Source organism: Phalangium opilio, unplaced genomic scaffold (genome assembly GCF_054372755.1).
Source record: "Phalangium opilio isolate 3A_F unplaced genomic scaffold, DU_Popi_V2 ptg000013l_1, whole genome shotgun sequence".
Classification (NCBI taxonomy): domain Eukaryota; kingdom Metazoa; phylum Arthropoda; class Arachnida; order Opiliones; family Phalangiidae; genus Phalangium; species Phalangium opilio.
This window is the reverse complement of record NW_028324148.1, coordinates 1,960,929-1,986,393: the sequence shown is the minus strand read 5'-3', so window position 1 is coordinate 1,986,393 and position 25,465 is coordinate 1,960,929. Positions and strand designations below refer to the sequence as shown.

The 25,465-nt window shown below is 43.7% G+C and overlaps 51 non-coding genes across 51 annotated transcripts; all 51 read right to left on the bottom strand.

Annotated features, from left to right (window-relative positions):
- Positions 1 to 907: 907 nt before the first annotated feature.
- TRNAV-UAC (transfer RNA valine (anticodon UAC)) lies at positions 908 to 980 on the bottom strand. Its single transcript has one exon. It is a non-coding gene; the product is annotated as a tRNA-Val (tRNA).
- A 749-nt stretch (positions 981 to 1,729) lies between these two features.
- TRNAV-CAC (transfer RNA valine (anticodon CAC)) lies at positions 1,730 to 1,802 on the bottom strand. Its single transcript has one exon. It is a non-coding gene; the product is annotated as a tRNA-Val (tRNA).
- Positions 1,803 to 2,003: 201 nt separating this feature from the next.
- TRNAV-CAC (transfer RNA valine (anticodon CAC)) lies at positions 2,004 to 2,076 on the bottom strand. Its single transcript has one exon. It is a non-coding gene; the product is annotated as a tRNA-Val (tRNA).
- Positions 2,077 to 2,414: 338 nt separating this feature from the next.
- TRNAV-UAC (transfer RNA valine (anticodon UAC)) lies at positions 2,415 to 2,487 on the bottom strand. The gene has a single exon. It is a non-coding gene; the product is annotated as a tRNA-Val (tRNA).
- A 201-nt stretch (positions 2,488 to 2,688) lies between these two features.
- TRNAV-CAC (transfer RNA valine (anticodon CAC)) lies at positions 2,689 to 2,761 on the bottom strand. Its single transcript has one exon. It is a non-coding gene; the product is annotated as a tRNA-Val (tRNA).
- A 201-nt stretch (positions 2,762 to 2,962) lies between these two features.
- Positions 2,963 to 3,035, bottom strand: TRNAV-CAC (transfer RNA valine (anticodon CAC)). The gene has a single exon. It is a non-coding gene; the product is annotated as a tRNA-Val (tRNA).
- Positions 3,036 to 3,373: 338 nt separating this feature from the next.
- TRNAV-UAC (transfer RNA valine (anticodon UAC)) lies at positions 3,374 to 3,446 on the bottom strand. Its single transcript has one exon. It is a non-coding gene; the product is annotated as a tRNA-Val (tRNA).
- Positions 3,447 to 3,785: 339 nt separating this feature from the next.
- TRNAV-CAC (transfer RNA valine (anticodon CAC)) lies at positions 3,786 to 3,858 on the bottom strand. Its single transcript has one exon. It is a non-coding gene; the product is annotated as a tRNA-Val (tRNA).
- A 471-nt stretch (positions 3,859 to 4,329) lies between these two features.
- On the bottom strand, positions 4,330 to 4,402 carry TRNAV-UAC (transfer RNA valine (anticodon UAC)). The gene has a single exon. It is a non-coding gene; the product is annotated as a tRNA-Val (tRNA).
- Positions 4,403 to 5,151: 749 nt separating this feature from the next.
- On the bottom strand, positions 5,152 to 5,224 carry TRNAV-CAC (transfer RNA valine (anticodon CAC)). Its single transcript has one exon. It is a non-coding gene; the product is annotated as a tRNA-Val (tRNA).
- Positions 5,225 to 5,425: 201 nt separating this feature from the next.
- Positions 5,426 to 5,498, bottom strand: TRNAV-CAC (transfer RNA valine (anticodon CAC)). Its single transcript has one exon. It is a non-coding gene; the product is annotated as a tRNA-Val (tRNA).
- Positions 5,499 to 5,836: 338 nt separating this feature from the next.
- TRNAV-UAC (transfer RNA valine (anticodon UAC)) lies at positions 5,837 to 5,909 on the bottom strand. Its single transcript has one exon. It is a non-coding gene; the product is annotated as a tRNA-Val (tRNA).
- Positions 5,910 to 6,248: 339 nt separating this feature from the next.
- Positions 6,249 to 6,321, bottom strand: TRNAV-CAC (transfer RNA valine (anticodon CAC)). Its single transcript has one exon. It is a non-coding gene; the product is annotated as a tRNA-Val (tRNA).
- Positions 6,322 to 6,520: 199 nt separating this feature from the next.
- On the bottom strand, positions 6,521 to 6,593 carry TRNAV-UAC (transfer RNA valine (anticodon UAC)). Its single transcript has one exon. It is a non-coding gene; the product is annotated as a tRNA-Val (tRNA).
- Positions 6,594 to 7,068: 475 nt separating this feature from the next.
- TRNAV-UAC (transfer RNA valine (anticodon UAC)) lies at positions 7,069 to 7,141 on the bottom strand. Its single transcript has one exon. It is a non-coding gene; the product is annotated as a tRNA-Val (tRNA).
- A 64-nt stretch (positions 7,142 to 7,205) lies between these two features.
- Positions 7,206 to 7,278, bottom strand: TRNAV-UAC (transfer RNA valine (anticodon UAC)). Its single transcript has one exon. It is a non-coding gene; the product is annotated as a tRNA-Val (tRNA).
- A 1,665-nt stretch (positions 7,279 to 8,943) lies between these two features.
- On the bottom strand, positions 8,944 to 9,016 carry TRNAV-CAC (transfer RNA valine (anticodon CAC)). Its single transcript has one exon. It is a non-coding gene; the product is annotated as a tRNA-Val (tRNA).
- A 200-nt stretch (positions 9,017 to 9,216) lies between these two features.
- Positions 9,217 to 9,289, bottom strand: TRNAV-UAC (transfer RNA valine (anticodon UAC)). Its single transcript has one exon. It is a non-coding gene; the product is annotated as a tRNA-Val (tRNA).
- A 200-nt stretch (positions 9,290 to 9,489) lies between these two features.
- On the bottom strand, positions 9,490 to 9,562 carry TRNAV-UAC (transfer RNA valine (anticodon UAC)). Its single transcript has one exon. It is a non-coding gene; the product is annotated as a tRNA-Val (tRNA).
- Positions 9,563 to 9,625: 63 nt separating this feature from the next.
- TRNAI-UAU (transfer RNA isoleucine (anticodon UAU)) lies at positions 9,626 to 9,698 on the bottom strand. Its single transcript has one exon. It is a non-coding gene; the product is annotated as a tRNA-Ile (tRNA).
- A 64-nt stretch (positions 9,699 to 9,762) lies between these two features.
- Positions 9,763 to 9,835, bottom strand: TRNAV-UAC (transfer RNA valine (anticodon UAC)). The gene has a single exon. It is a non-coding gene; the product is annotated as a tRNA-Val (tRNA).
- A 199-nt stretch (positions 9,836 to 10,034) lies between these two features.
- TRNAV-UAC (transfer RNA valine (anticodon UAC)) lies at positions 10,035 to 10,107 on the bottom strand. Its single transcript has one exon. It is a non-coding gene; the product is annotated as a tRNA-Val (tRNA).
- Positions 10,108 to 10,308: 201 nt separating this feature from the next.
- TRNAV-UAC (transfer RNA valine (anticodon UAC)) lies at positions 10,309 to 10,381 on the bottom strand. Its single transcript has one exon. It is a non-coding gene; the product is annotated as a tRNA-Val (tRNA).
- Positions 10,382 to 10,855: 474 nt separating this feature from the next.
- On the bottom strand, positions 10,856 to 10,928 carry TRNAV-UAC (transfer RNA valine (anticodon UAC)). Its single transcript has one exon. It is a non-coding gene; the product is annotated as a tRNA-Val (tRNA).
- A 199-nt stretch (positions 10,929 to 11,127) lies between these two features.
- On the bottom strand, positions 11,128 to 11,200 carry TRNAV-UAC (transfer RNA valine (anticodon UAC)). Its single transcript has one exon. It is a non-coding gene; the product is annotated as a tRNA-Val (tRNA).
- A 201-nt stretch (positions 11,201 to 11,401) lies between these two features.
- On the bottom strand, positions 11,402 to 11,474 carry TRNAV-UAC (transfer RNA valine (anticodon UAC)). The gene has a single exon. It is a non-coding gene; the product is annotated as a tRNA-Val (tRNA).
- A 746-nt stretch (positions 11,475 to 12,220) lies between these two features.
- Positions 12,221 to 12,293, bottom strand: TRNAV-AAC (transfer RNA valine (anticodon AAC)). The gene has a single exon. It is a non-coding gene; the product is annotated as a tRNA-Val (tRNA).
- Positions 12,294 to 12,902: 609 nt separating this feature from the next.
- TRNAV-UAC (transfer RNA valine (anticodon UAC)) lies at positions 12,903 to 12,975 on the bottom strand. Its single transcript has one exon. It is a non-coding gene; the product is annotated as a tRNA-Val (tRNA).
- A 199-nt stretch (positions 12,976 to 13,174) lies between these two features.
- Positions 13,175 to 13,247, bottom strand: TRNAV-AAC (transfer RNA valine (anticodon AAC)). The gene has a single exon. It is a non-coding gene; the product is annotated as a tRNA-Val (tRNA).
- A 203-nt stretch (positions 13,248 to 13,450) lies between these two features.
- TRNAV-UAC (transfer RNA valine (anticodon UAC)) lies at positions 13,451 to 13,523 on the bottom strand. Its single transcript has one exon. It is a non-coding gene; the product is annotated as a tRNA-Val (tRNA).
- A 65-nt stretch (positions 13,524 to 13,588) lies between these two features.
- Positions 13,589 to 13,661, bottom strand: TRNAV-CAC (transfer RNA valine (anticodon CAC)). The gene has a single exon. It is a non-coding gene; the product is annotated as a tRNA-Val (tRNA).
- A 199-nt stretch (positions 13,662 to 13,860) lies between these two features.
- TRNAV-UAC (transfer RNA valine (anticodon UAC)) lies at positions 13,861 to 13,933 on the bottom strand. The gene has a single exon. It is a non-coding gene; the product is annotated as a tRNA-Val (tRNA).
- Positions 13,934 to 14,271: 338 nt separating this feature from the next.
- Positions 14,272 to 14,344, bottom strand: TRNAV-UAC (transfer RNA valine (anticodon UAC)). The gene has a single exon. It is a non-coding gene; the product is annotated as a tRNA-Val (tRNA).
- A 63-nt stretch (positions 14,345 to 14,407) lies between these two features.
- Positions 14,408 to 14,480, bottom strand: TRNAV-UAC (transfer RNA valine (anticodon UAC)). The gene has a single exon. It is a non-coding gene; the product is annotated as a tRNA-Val (tRNA).
- Positions 14,481 to 15,223: 743 nt separating this feature from the next.
- Positions 15,224 to 15,296, bottom strand: TRNAV-AAC (transfer RNA valine (anticodon AAC)). Its single transcript has one exon. It is a non-coding gene; the product is annotated as a tRNA-Val (tRNA).
- Positions 15,297 to 15,499: 203 nt separating this feature from the next.
- TRNAV-UAC (transfer RNA valine (anticodon UAC)) lies at positions 15,500 to 15,572 on the bottom strand. The gene has a single exon. It is a non-coding gene; the product is annotated as a tRNA-Val (tRNA).
- Positions 15,573 to 15,637: 65 nt separating this feature from the next.
- TRNAV-CAC (transfer RNA valine (anticodon CAC)) lies at positions 15,638 to 15,710 on the bottom strand. The gene has a single exon. It is a non-coding gene; the product is annotated as a tRNA-Val (tRNA).
- A 199-nt stretch (positions 15,711 to 15,909) lies between these two features.
- Positions 15,910 to 15,982, bottom strand: TRNAV-UAC (transfer RNA valine (anticodon UAC)). Its single transcript has one exon. It is a non-coding gene; the product is annotated as a tRNA-Val (tRNA).
- A 338-nt stretch (positions 15,983 to 16,320) lies between these two features.
- TRNAV-UAC (transfer RNA valine (anticodon UAC)) lies at positions 16,321 to 16,393 on the bottom strand. The gene has a single exon. It is a non-coding gene; the product is annotated as a tRNA-Val (tRNA).
- Positions 16,394 to 16,456: 63 nt separating this feature from the next.
- TRNAV-UAC (transfer RNA valine (anticodon UAC)) lies at positions 16,457 to 16,529 on the bottom strand. The gene has a single exon. It is a non-coding gene; the product is annotated as a tRNA-Val (tRNA).
- A 1,017-nt stretch (positions 16,530 to 17,546) lies between these two features.
- TRNAV-UAC (transfer RNA valine (anticodon UAC)) lies at positions 17,547 to 17,619 on the bottom strand. The gene has a single exon. It is a non-coding gene; the product is annotated as a tRNA-Val (tRNA).
- Positions 17,620 to 17,818: 199 nt separating this feature from the next.
- On the bottom strand, positions 17,819 to 17,891 carry TRNAV-UAC (transfer RNA valine (anticodon UAC)). The gene has a single exon. It is a non-coding gene; the product is annotated as a tRNA-Val (tRNA).
- Positions 17,892 to 18,499: 608 nt separating this feature from the next.
- TRNAV-UAC (transfer RNA valine (anticodon UAC)) lies at positions 18,500 to 18,572 on the bottom strand. Its single transcript has one exon. It is a non-coding gene; the product is annotated as a tRNA-Val (tRNA).
- Positions 18,573 to 18,634: 62 nt separating this feature from the next.
- TRNAV-UAC (transfer RNA valine (anticodon UAC)) lies at positions 18,635 to 18,707 on the bottom strand. The gene has a single exon. It is a non-coding gene; the product is annotated as a tRNA-Val (tRNA).
- An 884-nt stretch (positions 18,708 to 19,591) lies between these two features.
- On the bottom strand, positions 19,592 to 19,664 carry TRNAV-UAC (transfer RNA valine (anticodon UAC)). Its single transcript has one exon. It is a non-coding gene; the product is annotated as a tRNA-Val (tRNA).
- A 1,018-nt stretch (positions 19,665 to 20,682) lies between these two features.
- Positions 20,683 to 20,755, bottom strand: TRNAV-UAC (transfer RNA valine (anticodon UAC)). The gene has a single exon. It is a non-coding gene; the product is annotated as a tRNA-Val (tRNA).
- Positions 20,756 to 23,003: 2,248 nt separating this feature from the next.
- On the bottom strand, positions 23,004 to 23,076 carry TRNAV-UAC (transfer RNA valine (anticodon UAC)). The gene has a single exon. It is a non-coding gene; the product is annotated as a tRNA-Val (tRNA).
- Positions 23,077 to 23,689: 613 nt separating this feature from the next.
- TRNAV-UAC (transfer RNA valine (anticodon UAC)) lies at positions 23,690 to 23,762 on the bottom strand. The gene has a single exon. It is a non-coding gene; the product is annotated as a tRNA-Val (tRNA).
- Positions 23,763 to 24,506: 744 nt separating this feature from the next.
- TRNAV-UAC (transfer RNA valine (anticodon UAC)) lies at positions 24,507 to 24,579 on the bottom strand. Its single transcript has one exon. It is a non-coding gene; the product is annotated as a tRNA-Val (tRNA).
- A 336-nt stretch (positions 24,580 to 24,915) lies between these two features.
- On the bottom strand, positions 24,916 to 24,988 carry TRNAV-UAC (transfer RNA valine (anticodon UAC)). Its single transcript has one exon. It is a non-coding gene; the product is annotated as a tRNA-Val (tRNA).
- A 63-nt stretch (positions 24,989 to 25,051) lies between these two features.
- On the bottom strand, positions 25,052 to 25,124 carry TRNAV-UAC (transfer RNA valine (anticodon UAC)). Its single transcript has one exon. It is a non-coding gene; the product is annotated as a tRNA-Val (tRNA).
- Positions 25,125 to 25,465: the final 341 nt, after the last annotated feature.

The following is a 25,465-nucleotide window of genomic DNA, read 5'->3' as shown; positions in this document are numbered from 1 at the left end:
GTGATAAACACTACACCATATATACGTAGTTATACTGAGTTTTCCGAGAGATCTAGCTAATTTTTATGCCCAATCACGATGGACAAAATATGTATCTACCAGGGCTCGAACCTGGGACCTTCCGCGTGTAAAGCGGACGTGATAACCGATACACCATAGATACGTAGTAATTTAGTTCTCCAAGAGACCTAGCTTTTTTTATGTCCTATCACGATGGTCAAAATATGTATCTACCAGTGCTCGAACCTGGGACTTTCCGCGAGTAAAGCGGACGTGATAACCACTACACCATAGATACGTCGTAATGCTGAGTTTTCCAAGAGACCTAGCTTTTTTATGCCCAATCACGATGGACAAAATATGTATCAAACAGGGCTCGAACCTGGGACCTTGCACGTGTTAGGCGGACGTGATAACCACTACACCATATATCCGTAATAATACTGAGTTTTCCAAGAGATCTAGCTAATTTTTATGCCCAATCACGATGGACAAAACATGTATCTACCAGGGCTCGAACATGGGACCTTCCGCGTGTAAAGCGGACGTGATAACCATTACACCATAGATACGTAGTAATACTGAGTTTTCCAAGAGACCTCGCTTTTTTATGTCCTATCACGATGGTCAAAATATGAATCTACCAGGGCTCGAACCTGGGACCTTCCGCGTGTAAAGCGGACGTGATAACCACTACAACATAGGTACGTAGTAATGCTGAAATTTCCAAGAGACCTAGCTTTTTTATGCCCAATCACGATGGACAAAATATGTGTCTACCAGGGCTCGAACCTGGGACCTTCCCCGTGTAAAGCGGACGTGATAACCACTACACCATAGATACGTAGTAATACTGAGTTTTCCAAGAGACCTAGCTTTTTTATGTCCTATCACGATGGTCAAAATATGCATCTACCAGGGCTCGAACCTGGGACCTTCCGCGTGTAAAGCGGACGTGATAACCACTACACCATAGATACGCAGTAGCGCTGAGTTTTCCAAGAGACCTAGCTTTTTTATGCCCAATCACGATGGACAAAATATGTATCTACCAGGGCCCGAACCTGGGACCTTCCGCGTGTAAAGCGGACGTGATAACCACTACACCATATATATGTAGTTATACTGAGTTTTCCGAGAGATCTAGCTAATTTTTATGCCCAATCACGATGGACAAAACATGTATCTACCAGGGCTCGAACATGGGACCTTCCGCGTGTAAAGCGGACGTGATAACCACTACACCCTAGATACGTTGTAATACTGAGTTTTCCAAGAGACCTAGCTTTTTTATGTCCTATCACGATGGTCAAAATATGCATCTACCAGGCCTCGAACCTGGGACCTTGCGCGTGTAAAGCGGACGTGATAACCACTACACCATAGATGCGTAGTAGCGCTGAGTTTTCCAAGAGACCTAGCTTTTTTATGCCCAATCACGATGGACAAAATACGTATCTACCAGGGCTCAAACCTGGGACCTTCCGCGTGTTAGGCGGACGTGATAACCACTACACCAAAAATACGTAGTAATACTGAGATTTCCGAGAGATCTAGCTTATTTTTATGCCCAATCACGATGGCCAAAACATGTATCTACCAGGGCTCGAATCTGGGACCTTCCGCGTGTAAAGCGGACGTGATAACCACTACACTATAGCTACGTAGTAATATTGAGTTTTCCAAGAGACCTAGCTTTTTTTAATGTCCTATATCTATGGTCAAAATGTGTATCTACCAGGGCTCGAACCTGGGACCTTCCGCGTGTGAAGCGGACGTGATAACCATTACAACATAGATACGTAGTAATGCTTAAATTTCCAAGAGACCTAGCTTTTTTATGCCCAATCACGATGGACAAAATATGTATCTACCAGGGCTTGAACATGGGACCTTCCGCGTGTAAAGCGGACGTGATAACCACTACACCATAGATACGTAGTAATACTGAGTTTTCCAAGAGACCTAGCTTCTTTTAATGTCCTATATCGATGGTCAAAATGCGTATCTACCAGGGCTCGATCCTGGGACCTTCCGCGTGTGAAGCGGACGTGATAACCACTACACCATAGATACGTAGTAATGCTGAGTTTTACAAGAGCCCTAGTTTTTTTATGCCCAATCACGATGGACAAAATATGTATCTACCAGGGCCCGAACCTGGGACCTTCCGCGTGTAAAGCGGACGTGATAACCACTACACCATATATATGTAGTTATACTGAGTTTTCCGAGAGATCTAGCTAATTTTTATGCCCAATCACGATGGACAAAACATGTATGTACCAGGGCTCGAACATGGGACCTTCCGCGTGTAAAGCGGACGTGATAACCACTACACCCTAGATACGTTGTAATACTGAGTTTTCCAAGAGACCTAGCTTTTTTTATGTCCTATCACGATGGTCAAAATATGCATCTACCAGGGCTCGAACCTGGGACCTTGCGCGTGTAAAGCGGACGTGATAACCACTACACCATAGATGCGTAGTAGCGCTGAGTTTTCCAAGAGACCTAGCTTTTTTATGCCCAATCACGATGGACAAAATACGTATCTACCAGGGCTCGAATCTGGGACCTTCCGCGTGTAAAGCGGACGTGATAACCACTACACTATAGCTACGTAGTAATATTGAGTTTTCCAAGAGACCTAGCTTTTTTTAATGTCCTATATCTATGGTCAAAATGTGTATCTACCAGGGCTCGAACCTGGGACCTTCCGCGTGTGAAGCGGACGTGATAACCATTACAACATAGATACGTAGTAATGCTTAAATTTCCAAGAGACCTAGCTTTTTTATGCCCAATCACGATGGACAAAATATGTATCTACCAGGGCTTGAACATGGGACCTTCCGCGTGTAAAGCGGACGTGATAACCACTACACCATAGATACGTAGTAATACTGAGTTTTCCAAGAGACCTAGCTTCTTTTAATGTCCTATATCGATGGTCAAAATGCGTATCTACCAGGGCTCGATCCTGGGACCTTCCGCGTGTGAAGCGGACGTGATAACCACTACACCATAGATACGTAGTAATGCTGAGTTTTACAAGAGCCCTAGTTTTTTTATGCCCAATCACGATGGACAAAATATGTATCTACCAGGGCCCGAACCTGGGACCTTCCGCGTGTAAAGCGGACGTGATAACCACTACACCATATATATGTAGTTATACTGAGTTTTCCGAGAGATCTAGCTAATTTTTATGCCCAATCACGATGGACAAAACATGTATGTACCAGGGCTCGAACATGGGACCTTCCGCGTGTAAAGCGGACGTGATAACCACTACACCCTAGATACGTTGTAATACTGAGTTTTCCAAGAGACCTAGCTTTTTTTATGTCCTATCACGATGGTCAAAATATGCATCTACCAGGGCTCGAACCTGGGACCTTGCGCGTGTAAAGCGGACGTGATAACCACTACACCATAGATGCGTAGTAGCGCTGAGTTTTCCAAGAGACCTAGCTTTTTTATGCCCAATCACGATGGACAAAATACGTATCTACCAGGGCTCAAACCTGGGACCTTTCGCGTGTTAGGCGGACGTGATAACCACTACACTAAAAATACGTAGTAATACTGAGATTTCCGAGAGATCTAGCTTATTTTTATGCCCAATCACGATGGCCAAAACATGTATCTACCAGGGCTCGAATCTGGGACCTTCCGCGTGTAAAGCGGACGTGATAACCACTTCACTATAGCTACGTAGTAATATTGAGTTTTCCAAGAGACCTAGCTTTTTTTAATGTCCTATATCTATGGTCAAAATGTGTATCTACCAGGGCTCGAACCTGGGACCTTCCGCGTGTGAAGCGAACGTGATAACCACTACAACATAGATACGTAGTAATGCTTAAATTTCCAAGAGACCTAGCTTTTTTATGCCCAATCACGATGGACAAAATATGTATCTACCAGGGCTCGAACATGGGACCTTCCGCGTGTAAAGCGGACGTGATAACCATTACACCATAGATACGTAGTAATACTGAGTTTTCCAAGAGACCTCGCTTTTTTATGTCCTATCACGATGGTCAAAATATGAATCTACCAGGGCTCGAACCTGGGACCTTCCGCGTGTAAAGCGGACGTGATAACCACTACAACATAGGTACGTAGTAATGCTGAAATTTCCAAGAGACCTAGCTTTTTTATGCCCAATCACGATGGACAAAATATGTGTCTACCAGGGCTCGAACCTGGGACCTTCCCCGTGTAAAGCGGACGTGATAACCACTACACCATAGATACGTAGTAATACTGAGTTTTCCAAGAGACCTAGCTTTTTTATGTCCTATCACGATGGTCAAAATATGCATCTACCAGGGCTCGAACCTGGGACCTTCCGCGTGTAAAGCGGACGTGATAACCACTACACCATAGATACGCAGTAGCGCTGAGTTTTCCAAGAGACAAAGCTTTTTTATGCCCAATCACGATGGACAAAATATGTATCTACCAGGGCCCGAACCTGGGACCTTCCGCGTGTAAAGCGGACGTGATAACCACTACACCATATATATGTAGTTATACTGAGTTTTCCGAGAGATCTAGCTAATTTTTATGCCCAATCACGATGGACAAAACATGTATCTACCAGGGCTCGAACATGGGACCTTCCGCGTGTAAAGCGGACGTGATAACCACTACACCCTAGATACGTTGTAATACTGAGTTTTCCAAGAGACCTAGCTTTTTTATGTCCTATCACGATGGTCAAAATATGCATCTACCAGGCCTCGAACCTGGGACCTTGCGCGTGTAAAGCGGACGTGATAACCACTACACCATAGATGCGTAGTAGCGCTGAGTTTTCCAAGAGACCTAGCTTTTTTATGCCCAATCACGATGGACAAAATACGTATCTACCAGGGCTCAAACCTGGGACCTTCCGCGTGTTAGGCGGACGTGATAACCACTACACCAAAAATACGTAGTAATACTGAGATTTCCGAGAGATCTAGCTTATTTTTATGCCCAATCACGATGGCCAAAACATGTATCTACCAGGGCTCGAATCTGGGACCTTCCGCGTGTAAAGCGGACGTGATAACCACTACACTATAGCTACGTAGTAATATTGAGTTTTCCAAGAGACCTAGCTTTTTTTAATGTCCTATATCTATGGTCAAAATGTGTATCTACCAGGGCTCGAACCTGGGACCTTCCGCGTGTGAAGCGGACGTGATAACCATTACAACATAGATACGTAGTAATGCTTAAATTTCCAAGAGACCTAGCTTTTTTATGCCCAATCACGATGGACAAAATATGTATCTACCAGGGCTTGAACATGGGACCTTCCGCGTGTAAAGCGGACGTGATAACCACTACACCATAGATACGTAGTAATACTGAGTTTTCCAAGAGACCTAGCTTTTTTTAATGTCCTATATCGATGGTCAAAATGCGTATCTACCAGGGCTCGATCCTGGGACCTTCCGCGTGTGAAGCGGACGTGATAACCACTACACCATAGATACGTAGTAATGCTGAGTTTTACAAGAGCCCTAGTTTTTTTATGCCCAATCACGATGGACAAAATATGTATCTACCAGGGCCCGAACCTGGGACCTTCCGCGTGTAAAGCGGACGTGATAACCACTACACCATATATATGTAGTTATACTGAGTTTTCCGAGAGATCTAGCTAATTTTTATGCCCAATCACGATGGACAAAACATGTATGTACCAGGGCTCGAACATGGGACCTTCCGCGTGTAAAGCGGACGTGATAACCACTACACCCTAGATACGTTGTAATACTGAGTTTTCCAAGAGACCTAGCTTTTTTTATGTCCTATCACGATGGTCAAAATATGCATCTACCAGGGCTCGAACCTGGGACCTTGCGCGTGTAAAGCGGACGTGATAACCACTACACCATAGATGCGTAGTAGCGCTGAGTTTTCCAAGAGACCTAGCTTTTTTATGCCCAATCACGATGGACAAAATACGTATCTACCAGGGCTCAAACCTGGGACCTTTCGCGTGTTAGGCGGACGTGATAACCACTACACTAAAAATACGTAGTAATACTGAGATTTCCGAGAGATCTAGCTTATTTTTATGCCCAATCACGATGGCCAAAACATGTATCTACCAGGGCTCGAATCTGGGACCTTCCGCGTGTAAAGCGGACGTGATAACCACTTCACTATAGCTACGTAGTAATATTGAGTTTTCCAAGAGACCTAGCTTTTTTTAATGTCCTATATCTATGGTCAAAATGTGTATCTACCAGGGCTCGAACCTGGGACCTTCCGCGTGTGAAGCGAACGTGATAACCACTACAACATAGATACGTAGTAATGCTTAAATTTCCAAGAGACCTAGCTTTTTTATGCCCAATCACGATGGACAAAATATGTATCTACCAGGGCTCGAACATGGGACCTTCCGCGTGTAAAGCGGACGTGATAACCACTACACCATTGATACGAAGTAATACTGAGTTTTCCAAGAGACCTAGTTTTTTTATGTCCTATCACGATGGTCAAAATATGTATCTACCTGGGCTCGAACCTGGGACCTTCCGCGTGTAAAGCGGACGTGATAACCACTACACCATAGATACGTAGTAATACTGTGTTTTCCAAGAGACCTAGCTTTTTTTATGTCCTATCACGATGGTCAAAATATGTATCTACCAGGGCTCGAACCTGGGACCTTCCGCGATTAAAGCGGACGTGATAACCACTACACCATAGATACGTCGTAATGCTGAGTTTTCCAAGAGACCTAGCTTTTTTATGCCCAATCACGATGGACAAAATATGTATCTAACAGGGCTCGAACCTGGGACCTTGCACGTGTTAGGCGGACGTGATAACCACTACACCATATATCCGTAATAATACTGAGTTTTCCGAGAGATCTAGCTAATTTTTATGCCCAATCACGATGGACAAAACATGTATCTACCAGGGCTCGAACATGGGACCTTCCACGTGTAAAGCGGACGTGATAACCACTACACCCGACATACGTACTAATACTGAGTTTTCCAAGAGACCTAGCTTTTTTTATGTCCTATCACGTTGGTCAAAATATGTATCTACCAGGGCTCGAACCTGGGACCTTCCGCGTGTAAAGCGGACGTGATAACCACTACACCATAGATACGTAGTAATACTGTGTTTTCCAAGAGACCTAGCTTTTTTTATGTCCTATCACGATGGTCAAAATATGTATCTACCTGGGCTCGAACCTGGGACCTTCCGCGTGTAAAGCGGACGTGATAACCACTACACCATAGATACGTAGTAATACTGAGTTTTCCAAGAGACGTAGCTTTTTAATGCCCAATCACAATGGACAAAATATGTATCTACCAGGGCTCGAACCAGGGACCTTCCGCGTGTTAGGCGGACGTGATAACCACTAGACCACAGATACGTAGTAATACTGAGTTTTCCGAGAGATCTAGCTTATTTTTATTCCCAATCACGATGGACAAAACATGTATCTACCAGGGCTGAAACCTGGGACCTTCCGCGTGTTAGGCGGACGTGATAACCACTACACCACAGATACGTAGTAATACTGAGTTTTCCGAGAGATCTAGCTTATTTTTATGCCTAATCACGATGGTCAAAACATGTATCTTATGGGCGTCGAACCTTATACCTTCCGCGTGTAAGCCGGACCTGATAACCACTATCCCATAGACACTTATAGTCTGTCAAACGAAAGAAGAGCCCTGAGAAATTTGTTCAAATTGGTGTCGCCACCATCGACCCCATAGTACTTTATCAACTTGTTTTGTTTTGTCAATAGTCGTCTGTAATATAGTCTGCTATAAACAGATAGGCTTAATCGCAATAGAACCAATAAATTTTGCAATATATATTTAATATGTTTATGTTTCATGGTTTTTACGATCATCGAGTATTAAAGAATATAAAACAAAATTAACGACAAGACACCAGTTTTATCTTTGTTGAACTAGCTTTGCAATATATTTTAATGACATAAGTTAAAGTACTTGTCCATAAGTCTAAGTAGTTCAGCATCAAAGCGTCTTCAGTCCACGTCTTCATCAGTCTTCGCTGTCTTCTTGCATATTAATTTCAAGAGGTTCAATTGTGGTTTCGATGATGGAATCTTTTTCCCAATACTCATGCATTATATTCTCGACGTGAACTTTATGAAATAATAAAGCGTCACAAGTCCAGAACCCTGAAGTACGAAATTGACGAAGTTGCTAAAAGTAGAGGTCACACTGTAGTGAGGATTCCACCGTACCATTGCCAGTTTAACCCGATTGAACTAATATGGGCACAAGTGAAGAACGACGTTGCGAAGCAGAATTCTGGTTTCAAACTCTCGACGGTCAAAGATGCAACATTGAGGGCCATTGAACGTGTGACACCAGAGAATTGGCGTAAGGCAATAGAGCACGTCGAGAATATAATGCATGAGTATTGGGAAAAAGATCCCATCATCGAAACCACAATTGAACCTCTTAAAATTAATATGCAAGAAGACAGCGAAGACTCTGATGAAAACGTGGACTGAAGACGCTTTGATGCTGAACTACTTATAGACAAGTACTTTAATTTATGTCATTAAAAAATATTGCAATGCTAGATAAACAAGGGTAAAACTGGTGTCTTGTCGTTAATTTTGTTTTTTATTCTTTAATACTCGATGATCGTAAATAATCATGAAACATAAACATATTAAATATATATAGCAAAATTTATTGGTTCTATTGCGATTAAGCCTATCTGTTTATAGCAGACTATATTACAGACGACTATTGACAAAACAAAACAAGTTGATAAAGTACTATGGGGTCGATGGTGGCGACACCAATTTGGACAAATTTCTCAGGGCTCTTCTTTCGTTTGACAGACTATAGTAATATTGCGTTTTCCAAGAGACCTAGCTTTTTTTAATGTCCTATATCGATGGTCAAAATGCGTATCTACAAGGGCTCGAACCTGGGACCTTCCGCCTGTGAAGCGGACGTGATAACCACTACACCATAGATACGTAGTAATGCTGAGTTTTCCAAGAGACCTAGTTTTTTTATGCCCAATCACGATGGACAAAATATGTATCTACCAGGGCCCGAACCTGGGACCTTCCACGTGTAAAGCGGACGTGATAACCACTACACAATAAATACGTACTAATACTGAGTTTTCCAAGAGACCTAGCTTTTTTTATGTCCTATCACGTTGGTCAAAATATGTATCTACCAGGGCTCGAACCTGGGACCTTCCGCGTGTAAAGCGGACGTGATAACCACTACACCATAGATTCGTAGTAATACTGAGTTTTCCAAGAGACCTAGCTTTTTTATGCCCAAACACGATGGACAATATATGTATCTACCAGGGCTCGAACATGGGACCTTCCACGTGTAAAGCGGACGTGATAACCACTACACAATAGATACGTACTAATACTGAGTTTTCCAAGAGACCTAGCTTTTTTTATGTCCTATCACGTTGGTCAAAATATGTATCTACCAGGGCTCGAACCTGGGACCTTCCGCGTGTAAAGCGGACGTGATAACCACTACACCATAGATTCGTAGTAATACTGAGTTTTCCAAGAGACCTAGCTTTTTTATGCCCAATCACGATGGACAATATATGTATCTACCAGGGCTCGAACCCGGGACCTTCCGCGTATAAAGCGGACGTGATAACCACTACACCATAGATACGTAGTAATACTGTGTTTTCCAAGAGACCTAGCTTTTTTTATGTCCTATCACGATGGTCAAAATATGTATCTACCAGGGCTCGAACCTGGGACCTTCCGCGAGTAAAGCGGACGTGATAACCACTACACCATAGATACGTCGTAATGCTGAGTTTTCCAAGAGACCTAGCTTTTTTTATCCCCATCACGATGGACAAAATATGTATCTAACAGGGCTCGAACCTGGGACCTTGCACGTGTTAGGCGGACGTGATAACCACTACACCATAGATACGTTTTAATACTGCGTTTTCCAAGAGAACTAGCTTTTTTATGTCCTATCACGATGGTCAAAATATGTATCTACCAGGGCTCGAACCTGGGACCTTCCGCGGGTAAAGCGGACGTGATAACCACTACACCACAGATACGTCGTAATGCTGAGTTTTCCAAGAGACCTAGCTTTTTTATGCCCAATCACGATGGACAAAATATGTATCTAACAGGGCTCGAACCTGGGACCTTGCACGTGTTAGGCGGACGTGATAACCACTACACCATATATAAGTAGTAATACTGAGTTTTCCGAGAGGTCTAGCTAATTTTTAGGCCCAATCACGATGGTCAAAATATGTATCTACCAGGGCTCGAACCTGGGACCTTCCGCGTGTAAAGCGGACGTGATAACCACTACACCATAGATACGTAGTAATACTGTGTTTTCCAAGAGACCTAGCTTTTTTTATGTCCTATCACGATGGTCAAAATATGTATCTACCAGGGCTCGAACCTGGGACCTTCCGCGTGTAAAGCGGACGTGATAACCACTACACCATATATAAGTAGTAATACTGAGTTTTTTGAGAGATCTAGCTAATTTTTATGCCCAATCACGATGGTCAAAATATGTATCTACCAGTGCTCGAACCTGGGACCTTCCGCGTGTAAAGCGGACGTGATAACCACTACAACATAGATACGTAGTAATGCTGAAATTTCAAAGAGACCTAGCTTTTTTATGCCCAATCACGATGGACAAAATATGTGTCTACCAGGCCTCGAACCTGGGACCTTCCCCGTGTAAAGCGGACGTGATAACCACTACACCATAGATACGTAGTAATACTGAGTTTTCCAAGAGACCTAGCTTTTTTATGTCCTATCACGATGGTCAAATTATGCATCTACCAGGGCTCGAACCTGGAACCTTCCGCGTGTAAAGCGGACGTGATAACCACTACACCATAGATACGTCGTAATGCTGAGTTTTCCAAGAGACCTAGCTTTTTTTATCCCCATCACGATGGACAAAATATGTATCTAACAGGGCTCGAACCTGGGACCTTGCACGTGTTAGGCGGACGTGATAACCACTACACCATAGATACGTTTTAATACTGCGTTTTCCAAGAGAACTAGCTTTTTTATGTCCTATCACGATGGTCAAAATATGTATCTACCAGGGCTCGAACCTGGGACCTTCCGCGGGTAAAGCGGACGTGATAACCACTACACCACAGATACGTCGTAATGCTGAGTTTTCCAAGAGACCTAGCTTTTTTATGCCCAATCACGATGGACAAAATATGTATCTAACAGGGCTCGAACCTGGGACCTTGCACGTGTTAGGCGGACGTGATAACCACTACACCATATATAAGTAGTAATACTGAGTTTTCCGAGAGATCTAGCTAATTTTTAGGCCCAATCACGATGGTCAAAATATGTATCTACCAGGGCTCGAACCTGGGACCTTCCGCGTGTAAAGCGGACGTGATAACCACTACACCATAGATACGTAGTAATACTGTGTTTTCCAAGAGACCTAGCTTTTTTTATGTCCTATCACGATGGTCAAAATATGTATCTACCAGGGCTCGAACCTGGGACCTTCCGCGTGTAAAGCGGACGTGATAACCACTACACCATATATAAGTAGTAATACTGAGTTTTTTGAGAGATCTAGCTAATTTTTATGCCCAATCACGATGGTCAAAATATGTATCTACCAGTGCTCGAACCTGGGACCTTCCGCGTGTAAAGCGGACGTGATAACCACTACAACATAGATACGTAGTAATGCTGAAATTTCAAAGAGACCTAGCTTTTTTATGCCCAATCACGATGGACAAAATATGTGTCTACCAGGCCTCGAACCTGGGACCTTCCCCGTGTAAAGCGGACGTGATAACCACTACACCATAGATACGTAGTAATACTGAGTTTTCCAAGAGACCTAGCTTTTTTATGTCCTATCACGATGGTCAAATTATGCATCTACCAGGGCTCGAACCTGGAACCTTCCGCGTGTAAAGCGGACGTGATAACCACTACAACATAGATACGTAGTAGCGCTGAGTTTTCCAAGAGACCTAGCTTTTTTATGCCCAATCACGATGGACAAAATATGTATCTACCAGGGCTCGAGCATGGGACCTTCCGCGTGTAAAGCGGACGTGATAACCACTACACCATAGATTCGTAGGTGAGCTGAGTTTTCCAAGAGACCTAGCTTTTTTATGCCCAATCACGATGGACAAAATATGTATCTACCAGGGCTCGAACCTGGGACCATCCGCGTGTTAGGCGGACGTGATAACCACTACACCACAGATACGTAGTAATACTGAGTTTTCCAAGAGACCTAGCTTTTTTTATGTCCTATCACGATGGTCAAAATATGTATCTACCAGGACCCGAACCTGGGACCTTCCGCGTGTAAAGCGGACGTGAAAACCACTACACCATAGATACGTAGTAATGCTGAGTTTTCCAAGAGACCTAGCTTTTTTATGCCCAATCACGATGGAAAAATATGTATCTACCCGGGCTCGAACCTGGGACCTTCCGCGTGTAAAGCAGACGTGATAACCACTACACCATATATACGTAGTTATACTGAGTTTTCCGAGAGATCTAGCTAATTTTATGCCCAATCACGATGGACAAAACATGTATCTAACAGGGCTCGAACATGGGACCTTCCGCGTGTAAAGCGGACGTGATAACCACTACTCCCTAGATACGTAGTAATGCTGTGTTTTCCAAGAGACCTAGCTTTTTTTATGTCCTATCACGATGGTCAAAATATGTATCTACCAGAACCCGAACCTGGGACCTTCCGCGTGTAAAGCGCACGTGATAACCACTACACCATAGATACGTAGGAATACTGAGTTTTCCAAGAGAACTAGCTTTTTTATGTCCTATCACGATGGTCAAAATATGTATCTACCAGGGCTCGAACCTGGGACCTTCCGCGTGTAAAGCGGGCGTGATAACCACTACACCATAAATACGTAGTAATGCTGAGTTTTCCAAGAGACCTAGCTTTTTTATGCCCAATCACGATGGAAAAGTATGTATCTACCCGGGCTCGAACCTGGGACCTTCCAAGTTTAAAGCGGACGTGATAACCACTACACCATAATTACGTAGCAATACTGAGTTTTCCAAGAGACCTAGCTTTTTTTATGTCCTATCACGATGGTCAAAATATGTATCTACCAGGGCTCGAACCTGGGACCTTCCGCGTGTTAGGCGGACGTGATAACCACTACACCACAGATACGTAGTAATACTGAGATTTCCGAGAGACCTAGAATATTTTTATGCCCAATCACGATGGAAAAAACATGTATCTACCAGGGCTCGAATCTGGGACCTTCCGCGTGTAAAGCGGACGTGATAACCATTACACTATAGCTACGTAGTAATATTGAGTATTCCAAGAGACCTAGCTTATTTTAATGTCCTATATCTATGGTCAAAATGTGTATCTACCAGGGCTCGAACCTGGGACCTTCCGCGTGTAAAACGGACGTGATAACCCCTACACCATAGATACGTAGTAATACTGAGTTTTCCAAGAGACCTAGCTTTTTTTAATGTCCTATATCGATGGTCAAAATGCGTATCTACGAGGGCTCGAACCTAGGACCTTCCGCGTGTGAAGCGGACGTGATAACCACTACACCATAGATACGTAGTAATGCTGAGTTTTACAAGAGCCCGAGTTTTTTTATGCCCAATCACGATGGACAAAATATGTAGCTAGCAGGGCCCGAACCTGGGACCTTCCGCGTGTAAAGCGGACGTGATAACCACTACACCATAGAAACGTAGTAATATTGAGTTTTCCAAGAGACCTAGCTTTTTTATGTCCTATCACGATGGTCAAAATATGTATCTACCAGGGCTCGTACCTGGGACCTTCCGCGTGTAAAGCGGACGTGATAACCACTACACCATAGATACGTAGTAATGCTAAGTTTTCCAAGAGACCTAGCTTTTTTATGCCCAATCACGATGGACAAAATATGCATCTACCAGCGCTCGAACCTGGGACCTTCCACGTGTTAGGCGGACGTGATAACCACTACACCATATATACGTAGTTATACTGAGTTTTCCGAGAGATCTAGCTAATTTTTATGCCCAATCACGATGGACAAAAAATGTATCTACCAGGGCTCGAACCTGGGACCTTCCGCGTGTAAAGCGGACGTGATAACCACTACTCCCTAGATACGTAGTAATACTGAGTTTTCCAAGAGACCTAGCTTTTTTTATGTCCTATCACGATGGTCAAAATATGTATCTACCAGGACCCGAACCTGGGACCTTCCGCGTGTAAAGCGGACGTGATAACCACTACACCATAGATACGTTTTAATACTGCGTTTTCCAAGAGAACTAGCTTTTTTATGTCCTATCACGATGGTCGAAATATGTATCTACCAGGGCTCGAACCTGGGACCTTCCGCGGGTAAAGCGGACGTGATAACCACTACACCATAGATACGTCGTAATGCTGAGTTTTCCAAGAGACCTAGCTTTTTTATGCCCAATCACGATGGACAAAATATGTATCTAACAGGGCTCGAACCTGGGACCTTCCGCGTGTAAAGCGGACGTGATAACCACTACAACATAGATACGTAGTAATGCTGAAATTTCCAAGAGACCTAGCTTTTTTATGCCCAATCACGATGGACAAAATATGTGTCTACCAGGCCTCGAACCTGGGACCTTCTCCGTGTAAAGCGGACGTGATAACCACTACACCATACATACGTAGTAATACTGAGTTTTCCAAGAGACCTAGCTTTTTTATGTCCTATCACGATGGTCAAATTATGCATCTACCAGGGCTCGAACCTGGAACCTTCCGCGTGTAAAGCGGACGTGATAACCACTACAACATAGATACGTAGTAGCGCTGAGTTTTAAAAGAGACCTAGCTTTTTTATGCCCAATCACGATGGACAAAATATGTATCTACCAGGGCTAGAACATGGGACCTTCCGCGTGTAAAGCGGACGTGATAACCACTACACCATAGATTCGTAATTGAGCTGAGTTTTCCAAGAGACCTAGCTTTTTTATGCCCAATCACGATGGAAAAGTATGTATCTACCCGGGCTCGAACCTGGGACCTTCCAAGTTTAAAGCGGACGTGATAACCACTACACCATAATTACGTAGCAATACTGAGTTTTCCAAGAGACCTAGCTTTTTTTATGTCCTATCACGATGGTCAAAATATGTATCTACCAGGGCTCGAACCTGGGACCTTCCGCGTGTTAGGCGGACGTGATAACCACTACACCACAGATACGTAGTAATACTGAGATTTCCGAGAGACCTAGAATATTTTTATGCCCAATCACGATGGAAAAAACATGTATCTACCAGGGCTCGAATCTGGGACCTTCCGCGTGTAAAGCGGACGTGATAACCATTACACTATAGCTACGTAGTAATATTGAGTATTCCAAGAGACCTAGCTTATTTTAATGTCCTATATCTATGGTCAAAATGTGTATCTACCAGGGCTCGAACCTGGGACCTTCCGCGTGTAAAACGGACGTGATAACCCCTACACCATAGATACGTAGTAATACTGAGTTTTCCAAGAGACCTAGCTTTTTTTAATGTCCTATATCGATGGTCAAAATGCGTATCTACGAGGGCTCGAACCTAGGACCTTCCGCGTGTGAAGCGGACGTGATAACCACTACACCATAGATACGTAGTAATGCTGAGTTTTACAAGAGCCCGAGTTTTTTTATGCCCAATCACGATGGACAAAATATGTAGCTAGCAGGGCCCGAACCTGGGACCTTCCGCGTGTAGAGCGGACGTGATAACCACTACACCATAGAAACGTAGTAATATTGAGTTTTCCAAGAGACCTAGCTTTTTTATGTCCTATCACGATGGTCAAAATATGTATCTACCAGGGCTCGTACCTGGGACCTTCCGCGTGTAAAGCGGACGTGATAACCACTACACCATAGATACGTAGTAATGCTAAGTTTTCCAAGAGACCTAGCTTTTTTATGCCCAATCACGATGGACAAAATATGCATCTACCAGCGCTCGAACCTGGGACCTTCCACGTGTTAGGCGGACGTGATAACCACTACACCATATATACGTAGTTATACTGAGTTTTCCGAGAGATCTAGCTAATTTTTATGCCCAATCACGATGGACAAAAAATGTATCTACCAGGGCTCGAACCTGGGACCTTCCGCGTGTAAAGCGGACGTGATAACCACTACTCCCTAGATACGTAGTAATACTGAGTTTTCCAAGAGACCTAGCTTTTTTTATGTCCTATCACGATGGTCAAAATATGTATCTACCAGGACCCGAACCTGGGACCTTCCGCGTGTAAAGCGGACGTGATAACCACTACACCATAGATACGTTTTAATACTGCGTTTTCCAAGAGAACTAGCTTTTTTATGTCCTATCACGATGGTCGAAATATGTATCTACCAGGGCTCGAACCTGGGACCTTCCGCGGGTAAAGCGGACGTGATAACCACTACACCATAGATACGTCGTAATGCTGAGTTTTCCAAGAGACCTAGCTTTTTTATGCCCAATCACGATGGACAAAATATGTATCTAACAGGGCTCGAACCTGGGACCTTCCGCGTGTAAAGCGGACGTGATAACCACTACAACATAGATACGTAGTAATGCTGAAATTTCCAAGAGACCTAGCTTTTTTATGCCCAATCACGATGGACAAAATATGTGTCTACCAGGCCTCGAACCTGGGACCTTCTCCGTGTAAAGCGGACGTGATAACCACTACACCATACATACGTAGTAATACTGAGTTTTCCAAGAGACCTAGCTTTTTTATGTCCTATCACGATGGTCAAATTATGCATCTACCAGGGCTCGAACCTGGAACCTTCCGCGTGTAAAGCGGACGTGATAACCACTACAACATAGATACGTAGTAGCGCTGAGTTTTAAAAGAGACCTAGCTTTTTTATGCCCAATCACGATGGACAAAATATGTATCTACCAGGGCTAGAACATGGGACCTTCCGCGTGTAAAGCGGACGTGATAACCACTACACCATAGATTCGTAATTGAGCTGAGTTTTCCAAGAGACCTAGCTTTTTTATGCCCAATCACGATGGAAAAATATGTATCTACCCGGGCTCGAACCTAGGACCTTCCGCGTGTAAAGCGGACGTGATAAACACTACACCATATATACGTAGTTATACTGAGTTTTCCGAGAGATCTAGCTAATTTTTATGCCCAATCACGATGGACAAAACATGTATCTACCAGGGCTCGAACATGGGACCTTCCGCGTGTAAAGCGTACGTGATAACCACTACTCCCTAGATACGTAGTAATGCTGAGTTTTCCAAGAGACCTAGCTTTTTTTATGTCCTATCACGATGGTCAAAATATGTATCTACCAGAACCCGAACCTGGGACCTTCCGCGTGTAAAGCGGACGTGATAACCACTACATCATAGATACGTAGTAATACTGAGTTTTCCAAGAGAACTAGCTTTTTTATGTCCTATCACGATGGTCAAAATATGTATCTACCAGGGCTCGAACCTGGGACCTTCCGCGTGTAAAGCGGGCGTGATAACCACTACACCATAAATACGTAGTAATGCTGAGTTTACCGAGAGATCTTGCTTTTTTATGCCCAATCACGATGGACAAAATATGTATCTAACAGGGCTCGAACCTGGGACCTTGCACGTGTTAGGCGGACGTGATAACCACTCCACCATATATAAGTAGTAATACTGAGTTTTCCAAGAGACCTAGCTTTTTTATGCCCAATCACGATGGACAAAATATGTATCTACCAGGACCCGAACCTGGGACCTTCCGCGTGTAAAGCGGACGTGATAACCACTACACCATAGATACGTAGTAATACTGAGTTTTCCAAAAGAACTAGCTTTTTTATGTCCTATCACGATGGTCAGAATATGTATCTACCAAGGCTCGAACCTGGGACCTTCCGCGTGTAAAGCGGGCGTGATAACCACTACACCATAAATACGTAGTAGTGCTGAGTTTTCCGAGAGATCTAGCTTTTTTATGCCCAATCACGATGGACAAAATATGTATCTAACAGGGCTCGAACCTGGGACCTTGCACGTGTTAGGCGGACGTGATAACCACGCCACCATATATAAGTAGTAATACTGAGTTTTCCGAGAGATCTAGCTAGTTTTTATGTCCAATTACGATGGACAAAACATGTATCTACCAGGGCTCGAACATGGACCTTCCGCCTGTAAAGCGGACGTGATAACCACTACACCATAGATACGTAGTAATACTGAGTTTTCCAAGAGACCTAGCTTTTTTATGTCCTATCACGATGGTCAAAATATGTATCTACCAGAACCCGAACCTGGGACCTTCCGCGTGTAAAGCGGACGTGATAACCACTACACCATAGATACGTAGTAATAGTGAGTTTTCCAAGAGAACTAGCTTTTTTATGTCCTATCACGATGGTCAAAATATGTATCTACCAGGGCTCGAACCTGGGACCTTCCGCGTGTAAAGCGGGCGTGATAACCACTACACCATAAATACGTAGTAATGCTGAGTTTTCCAAGAGACCTTGCTTTTTTATGCCCAATCACGATGGAAAAATATGTATCTACCCGGGCTCGAACCTGGGACCTTCCGCGTGTAAAGCGGACGTGATAACCACTACACCATAGATACGTAACAATACTGAGTTTTCCAAGAGACCTAGCTTTTTTTATGTCCTATAACGATGGACAAAGTTGTTATCTAACAGGGCTCGAACCTGGGACCTTGCACGTGTTAGGCGGACGTGATAACCACTACACCATATATAAGTAGTAATACTGAGTTTTCCGAGAGATCTAGCTAATTTTTATGCCCAATCACGATGGACAAAATATGTATCTAACAGGGCTCGAACCTGGGACCTTGCACGTGTTAGGCGGACGTGATAATCACTCCACCATATATAAGTAGTAATACTGAGTTTTCCGAGAGACCTAGCTTTTTTATGCCCAGTCACGATGGACAAAATATGTATCTACCAGGGCTAGAACATGGGACCTTCCGCGTATAAAGCGGACGTGATAACCACTACACCATAGATTCGTAATTGAGCTGAGTTTTCCAAGAGACCTAGCTTTTTTATGCCCAATCACGATGGAAAAATATGTATCTACCCGGGCTCGAACCTGGGACCTTCCGCGTGTAAAGCGGACGTGATAAACACTACACCATATATACGTAGTTATACTGAGTTTTCCGAGAGATCTAGCTAATTTTTATGCCCAATCACGATGGACAAAACATGTATCTACCAGGGCTCGAACATGGGACCTTCCGCGTGTAAAGCGTACGTGATAACCACTACTCCCTAGATAAGTAGTAATGCTGAGTTTTCCTAGAGACCTAGCTTTTTTTATGTCCTATCACGATGGTCAAAATATGTATCTACCAGAACCCGAACCTGGGACCTTCCGCGTGTAAAGCGGACGTGATAACCACTACATCATAGATACGTAGTAATACTGAGTTTTCCAAGAGAACTAGCTTTTTTATGTCCTATCACGATGGTCAAAATATGTATCTACCAGGGCTCGAACCTGGGACCTTCCGCGTGTAAAGCGGGCGTGATAACCACTACACCATAAATACGTAGTAATGCTGAGTTTACCGAGAGATCTTGCTTTTTTATGCCCAATCACGATGGACAAAATATGTATCTAACAGGGCTCGAACCTGGGACCTTGCACGTGTTAGGCGGACGTGATAACCACTCCACCATATATAAGTAGTAATACTGAGTTTTCCAAGAGACCTAGCTTTTTTATGCCCAATCACGATGGACAAAATATGTATCTACCAGGGCTCGATCATGGGACCTTCCGCGTGTAAAGCGGACGTGATAACCACTACACCGTAGATACGTAGTAATACTGAGTTTTCCAAGAGACCTAGCTTTTTTTGTGTCCTATCACGATGGTCAAAATATGTATCTACCAGGACCCGAACGTGGGACCTTCCGCGTGTAAAGCGGACGTGATAACCACTACACCATAGATACGTAGTAATACTGAGTTTTCCAAAAGAACTAGCTTTTTTATGTCCTATCACGATGGTCAGAATATGTATCTACCAAGGCTCGAACCTGGGACCTTCCGCGTGTAAAGCGGGCGTGATAACCACTACACCATAAATACGTAGTAGTGCTGAGTTTTCCGAGAGATCTAGCTTTTTTATGGACAATCACGATGGACAAAATATGTATCTAACAGGGCTCGAACCTGGGACCTTGCACGTGTTAGGCGGACGTGGTAACCACTCCACCATATATAAGTAGTAATACTGAGTTTTCCGAGAGATCTAGCTAATTTTTATGTCCAATCACGATGGACAAAACATGTATCTACCAGGGCTCGAACATGGACCTTCCGCCTGTAAAGCGGACGTGATAACCACTACTCCCTAGATACGTAGTAATACTGAGTTTTCCAAGAGACCTAGCTTTTTTTATGTCCTATCACGATGGTCAAAATATGTATCTACCAGGACCCGAACCTGGGACCTTCCGCGTGTAAAGCGGACGTAATAACCACTACACCATAGATACGTTTTAATACTGCGTTTTCCAAGAGAACTAGCTTTTTTATGTCCTATCACGATGGTCGAAATATGTATCTACCAGGGCTCGAACCTGGGACCTTCCGCGGGTAAAGCGGACGTGATAACCACTACACCATAGATACGTCGTAATGCTGAGTTTTCCAAGAGACCTAGCTTTTTTATGCCCAATCACGATGGACAAAATATGTATCTAACAGGGCTCGAACCTGGGACCTTGCACGTGTTAGGCGGACGTGATAACCACTACACCATATATAAGTAGTAATTCTGAGTTTTCCGAGAGATCTAGCTAATTTTTAGGCCCAATCACGATGGTCAAAATATGTTTCTACCAGGGCTCGAACCTGGGACCTTCCGCGTGTAAAGCGGACGTGATAACCACTACAACATAGATACGTAGTAATGCTGAAATTTCCAAGAGACCTAGCTTTTTTATGCCCAATCACGATGGACAAAATATGTGTCTACCAGGCCTCGAACCTGGGACCTTCTCCGTGTAAAGCGGACGTGATAACCACTACACCATAGATACGTAGTAATACTGAGTTTTCCAAGAGACCTAGCTTTTTTATGTCCTATCACGATGGTCAAATTATGCATCTACCAGGGTTCGAACCTGGAACCTTCCGCGTGTAAAGCGGACGTGATAACCACTACAACATAGATACGTAGTAGCGCTGAGTTTTCCAAGAGACCTAGCTTTTTTATGCCCAATCACGATGGACAAAATATGTATCTAACAGGGCTCGAACCTGGGACCTTGCACGTGTTAGGCGGACGTGATAACCACTCCACCATATATAAGTAGTAATACTGAGTTTTCCGAGAGATCTAGCTAATTTTTATGTCCAATCACGATGGACAAAACATGTATCTTCCAGGGCTCGAACATGGACCTTCCGCCTGTAAATCGGACGTGATAACCACTACTCCCTAGATACGTAGTAATACTGAGTTTTCCAAGAGACCTAGCTTTTTTTATGTCCTATCACGATGGTCAAAATATGTATCTACCAGGACCCGAACCTGGGACCTTCCGCGTGTAAAGCGGACGTAATAACCACTACACCATAGATAAGTTTTAATACTGCGTTTTCCAAGAGAACTAGCTTTTTTATGTCCTATAACGATGGTCGAAATATGTATCTTACTGGGCTCGAACCTGGGACCTTCCGCGGGTAAAGCGGACGTGATAACCACTACACCATAGATACGTCGTAATGCTGAGTTTTCCAAGAGACCTAGCTTTTTTATGCCCAATCACGATGGACAAAATATGTATCTAACAGGGCTCGAACCTGGGACCTTGCACGTGTTAGGCGGACGTGATAACCACTACACCATATATAAGTAGTAATACTGAGTTTTCCGAGAGATCTAGCTAATTTTTAGGCCCAATCACGATGGTCAAAATATGTTTCTACCAGGGCTCGAACCTGGGACCTTCCGCGTGTAAAGCGGACGTGATAACCACTACAACATAGATACGTAGTAATGCTGAAATTTCCAAGAGACCTAGCTTTTTTATGCCCAATCACGATGGACAAAATATGTGTCTACCAGGCCTCGAACATGGGACCTTCTCCGTGTAAAGGGGACGTGATAACCACTACACCATAGATACGTAGTAATACTGAGTTTTCCAAGAGACCTAGCTTTTTTATGTCCTATCACGATGGTCAAATTATGCATCTACCAGGGCTCGAACCTGGAACCTTCCGCGTGTAAAGCGGACGTGATAACCACTACAACATAGATACGTAGTAGCGCTGAGTTTTCCAAGAGACCTAGCTTTTTTATGCCCAATCACGATGGACAAAATATGTATCTACCAGGGCTAGAACATGGGAACTTCCGCGTGTAAAGCGGACGTGATAAACACTACACCATATATACGTAGTTATACTGAGTTTTCCGAGAGATCTAGCTAATTTTTATGCCCAATCACGATGGACAAAACATGTATCTACCAGGGCTCGAACATGGGACCTTCCGCGTGTAAAGCGTACGTGATAACCACTACTCCCTAGATACGTAGTAATGCTGAGTTTTCCTAGAGACCTAGCTTTTTTTATGTCCTATCACGATGGTCAAAATATGTATCTACCAGAACCCGAACCTGGGACCTTCCGCGTGTAAAGCGGACGTGATAACCACTACATCATAGATACGTAGTAATACTGAGTTTTCCAAGAGAACTAGCTTTTTTATGTCCTATCACGATGGTCAAAATATGTATCTACCAGGGCTCGAACCTGGGACCTTCCGCGTGTAAAGCGGGCGTGATAACCACTACACCATAAATATGTAGTAGTGCTGAGTTTTCCGAGAGATCTAGCTTTTTTATGCCCAATCACGATGGACAAAATATGTATCTAACAGGGCTCGAACCTGGGACCTTCCGCGTGTAAAGCGGACGTGATAACCACTACACCATAGATACGTAACAATACTGAGTTTTCCAAGAGACCTAGCTTTTTTTATGTCCTATCACGATGGACAAAGTTGTTATCTAACAGGGCTCGAACCTGGGCCCTTGCACGTGTTAGGCGGACGTGATAACCACTACACCATATATAAGTAGTAACACTGAGTTTTCCGAGAGATCTAGCTAATTTTTATGCCCAATCACGATGGACAAAATATGTATATAACAGGGCTCGAACCTGGGACCTTGCACGTGTTAGGCGGACGTGATAATCACTCCACCATATATAAGTAGTAATACTGAGTTTTCCGAGAGACCTAGCTTTTTTATGCCCAATCACGATGGACAAAATATGTATCTACCAGGGCTCGAACATGGGACCTTCCGCGTGTAAAGCTGACGTGATAACCACTACACCCTAGCTACGTAGCAATACTGAGTTTTCCAAGAGACCTAGCTTTTTTTATGTCCTATCACGATGGACAAAGTTGTTATCTAACAGGGCTCGAACCTGGGACCTTCCGCGTGTAAAGCGGACGTGATAACCACTACACCATAGATACGTAGTAATACTGAGTTTTCCGAGAGATCTAGCTAATTTTTAGGCCCAATCACGATGGTCAAAATATGTATCTACCAGGGCTCGAACCTGGGACCTTCCGCGTGTAAAGCGGACGTGATAACCACTACACCATACATACGTAGTAATACTGAGTTTTCCAAGAGACCTAGCTTTTTTATGTCCTATCACGATGGTCAAATTATGCATCTACCAGGGTTCGAACCTGGAACCTTCCGCGTGTAAAGCGGACGTGATAACCACTACAACATAGATACGTAGTAGCGCTGAGTTTTCCAAGAGACCTAGCTTTTTTATGCCCAATCACGATGGACAAAATATGTATCTACCAGGGCTAGAACATGGGACCTTCCGCGTGTAAAGCGGACGTGATAACCACTACACCATAGATTCGTAATTTAGCTGAGTTTTCCAAGAGACCTAGCTTTTTTATGCCCAATCACGATGGAAAAATATGTATCTACCCGGGCTCGAACCTGGGACCTTCCGCGTGTAAAGCGGACGTGATAAACACTACACCATATATACGTAGTTATACTGAGTTTTCCGAGAGATCTAGCTAATTTTTATGCCCAATCACGATGGACAAAACATGTATCTACCAGGGCTCGAACATGGGACCTTCCGCGTGTAAAGCGTACGTGATAACCACTACTCCCTAGATACGTAGTAATGCTGAGTTTTCCAAGAGACCTAGCTTTTTTTATGTCCTATCACGATGGTCAAAATATGTATCTACCAGAACCCGAACTGGGACCTTCCGCGTGTAAAGCGGACGTGATAACCACTACATCATAGATACGTAGTAATACTGAGTTTTCCAAGAGAACTAGCTTTTTTATGTCCTATCACGATGGTCAAAATATGTATCTACCAGGGCTCGAACCTGGGACCTTCCGCGTGTAAAGCGGGCGTGATAACCACTACACCATAAATACGTAGTAATGCTGAGTTTACCGAGAGATCTTGCTTTTTTATGCCCAATCACGATGGACAAAATATGTATCTAACACGGCTCGAACCTGGGACCTTGCACGTGTTAGGCGGACGTGATAACCACTCCACCATATATAAGTAGTAATACTGAGTTTTCCAAGAGACCTAGCTTTTTTATGCCCAATCACGATGGACAAAATATGTATCTACCAGGGCTCGAACATGGGACCTTCCGCGTGTAAAGCGGACGTGATAACCACTACACCGTAGATACGTAGTAATACTGAGTTTTCCAAGAGACCTAGCTTGTTTTGTGTCCTATCACGATGGTCAAAATATGTATCTACCAGGACCCGAACCTGGGACCTTCCGCGTGTAAAGCGGACGTGATAACCACTACACCATAGATACGTAGTAATACTGTGTTTTCCAAAAGAACTAGCTTTTTTATGTCCTATCACGATGGTCAGAATATGTATCTACCAAGGCTCGAACCTGGGACCTTCCGCGTGTAAAGCGGACGTGATAACCACTACACCATAAATACGTAGTAGTGCTGAGTTTTCCGAGAGATCTAGCTTTTTTATGCCCAATCACGATGGACAAAATATGTATCTAACAGGGCTCGAACCTGGGACCTTGCACGTGTTAGGCGGACGTGATAACCACGCCACCATATATAAGTAGTAATACTGAGTTTTCCGAGAGATCTAGCTAATTTTTATGTCCAATTACGATGGACAAAACATGTATCTACCAGGGCTCGAACATGGACCTTCCGCCTGTAAAGCGGACGTGATAACCACTACACCATAGATACGTAGTAATACTGAGTTTTCCAAGAGACCTAGCTTTTTTATGTCCTATCACGATGGTCAAAATATGTAT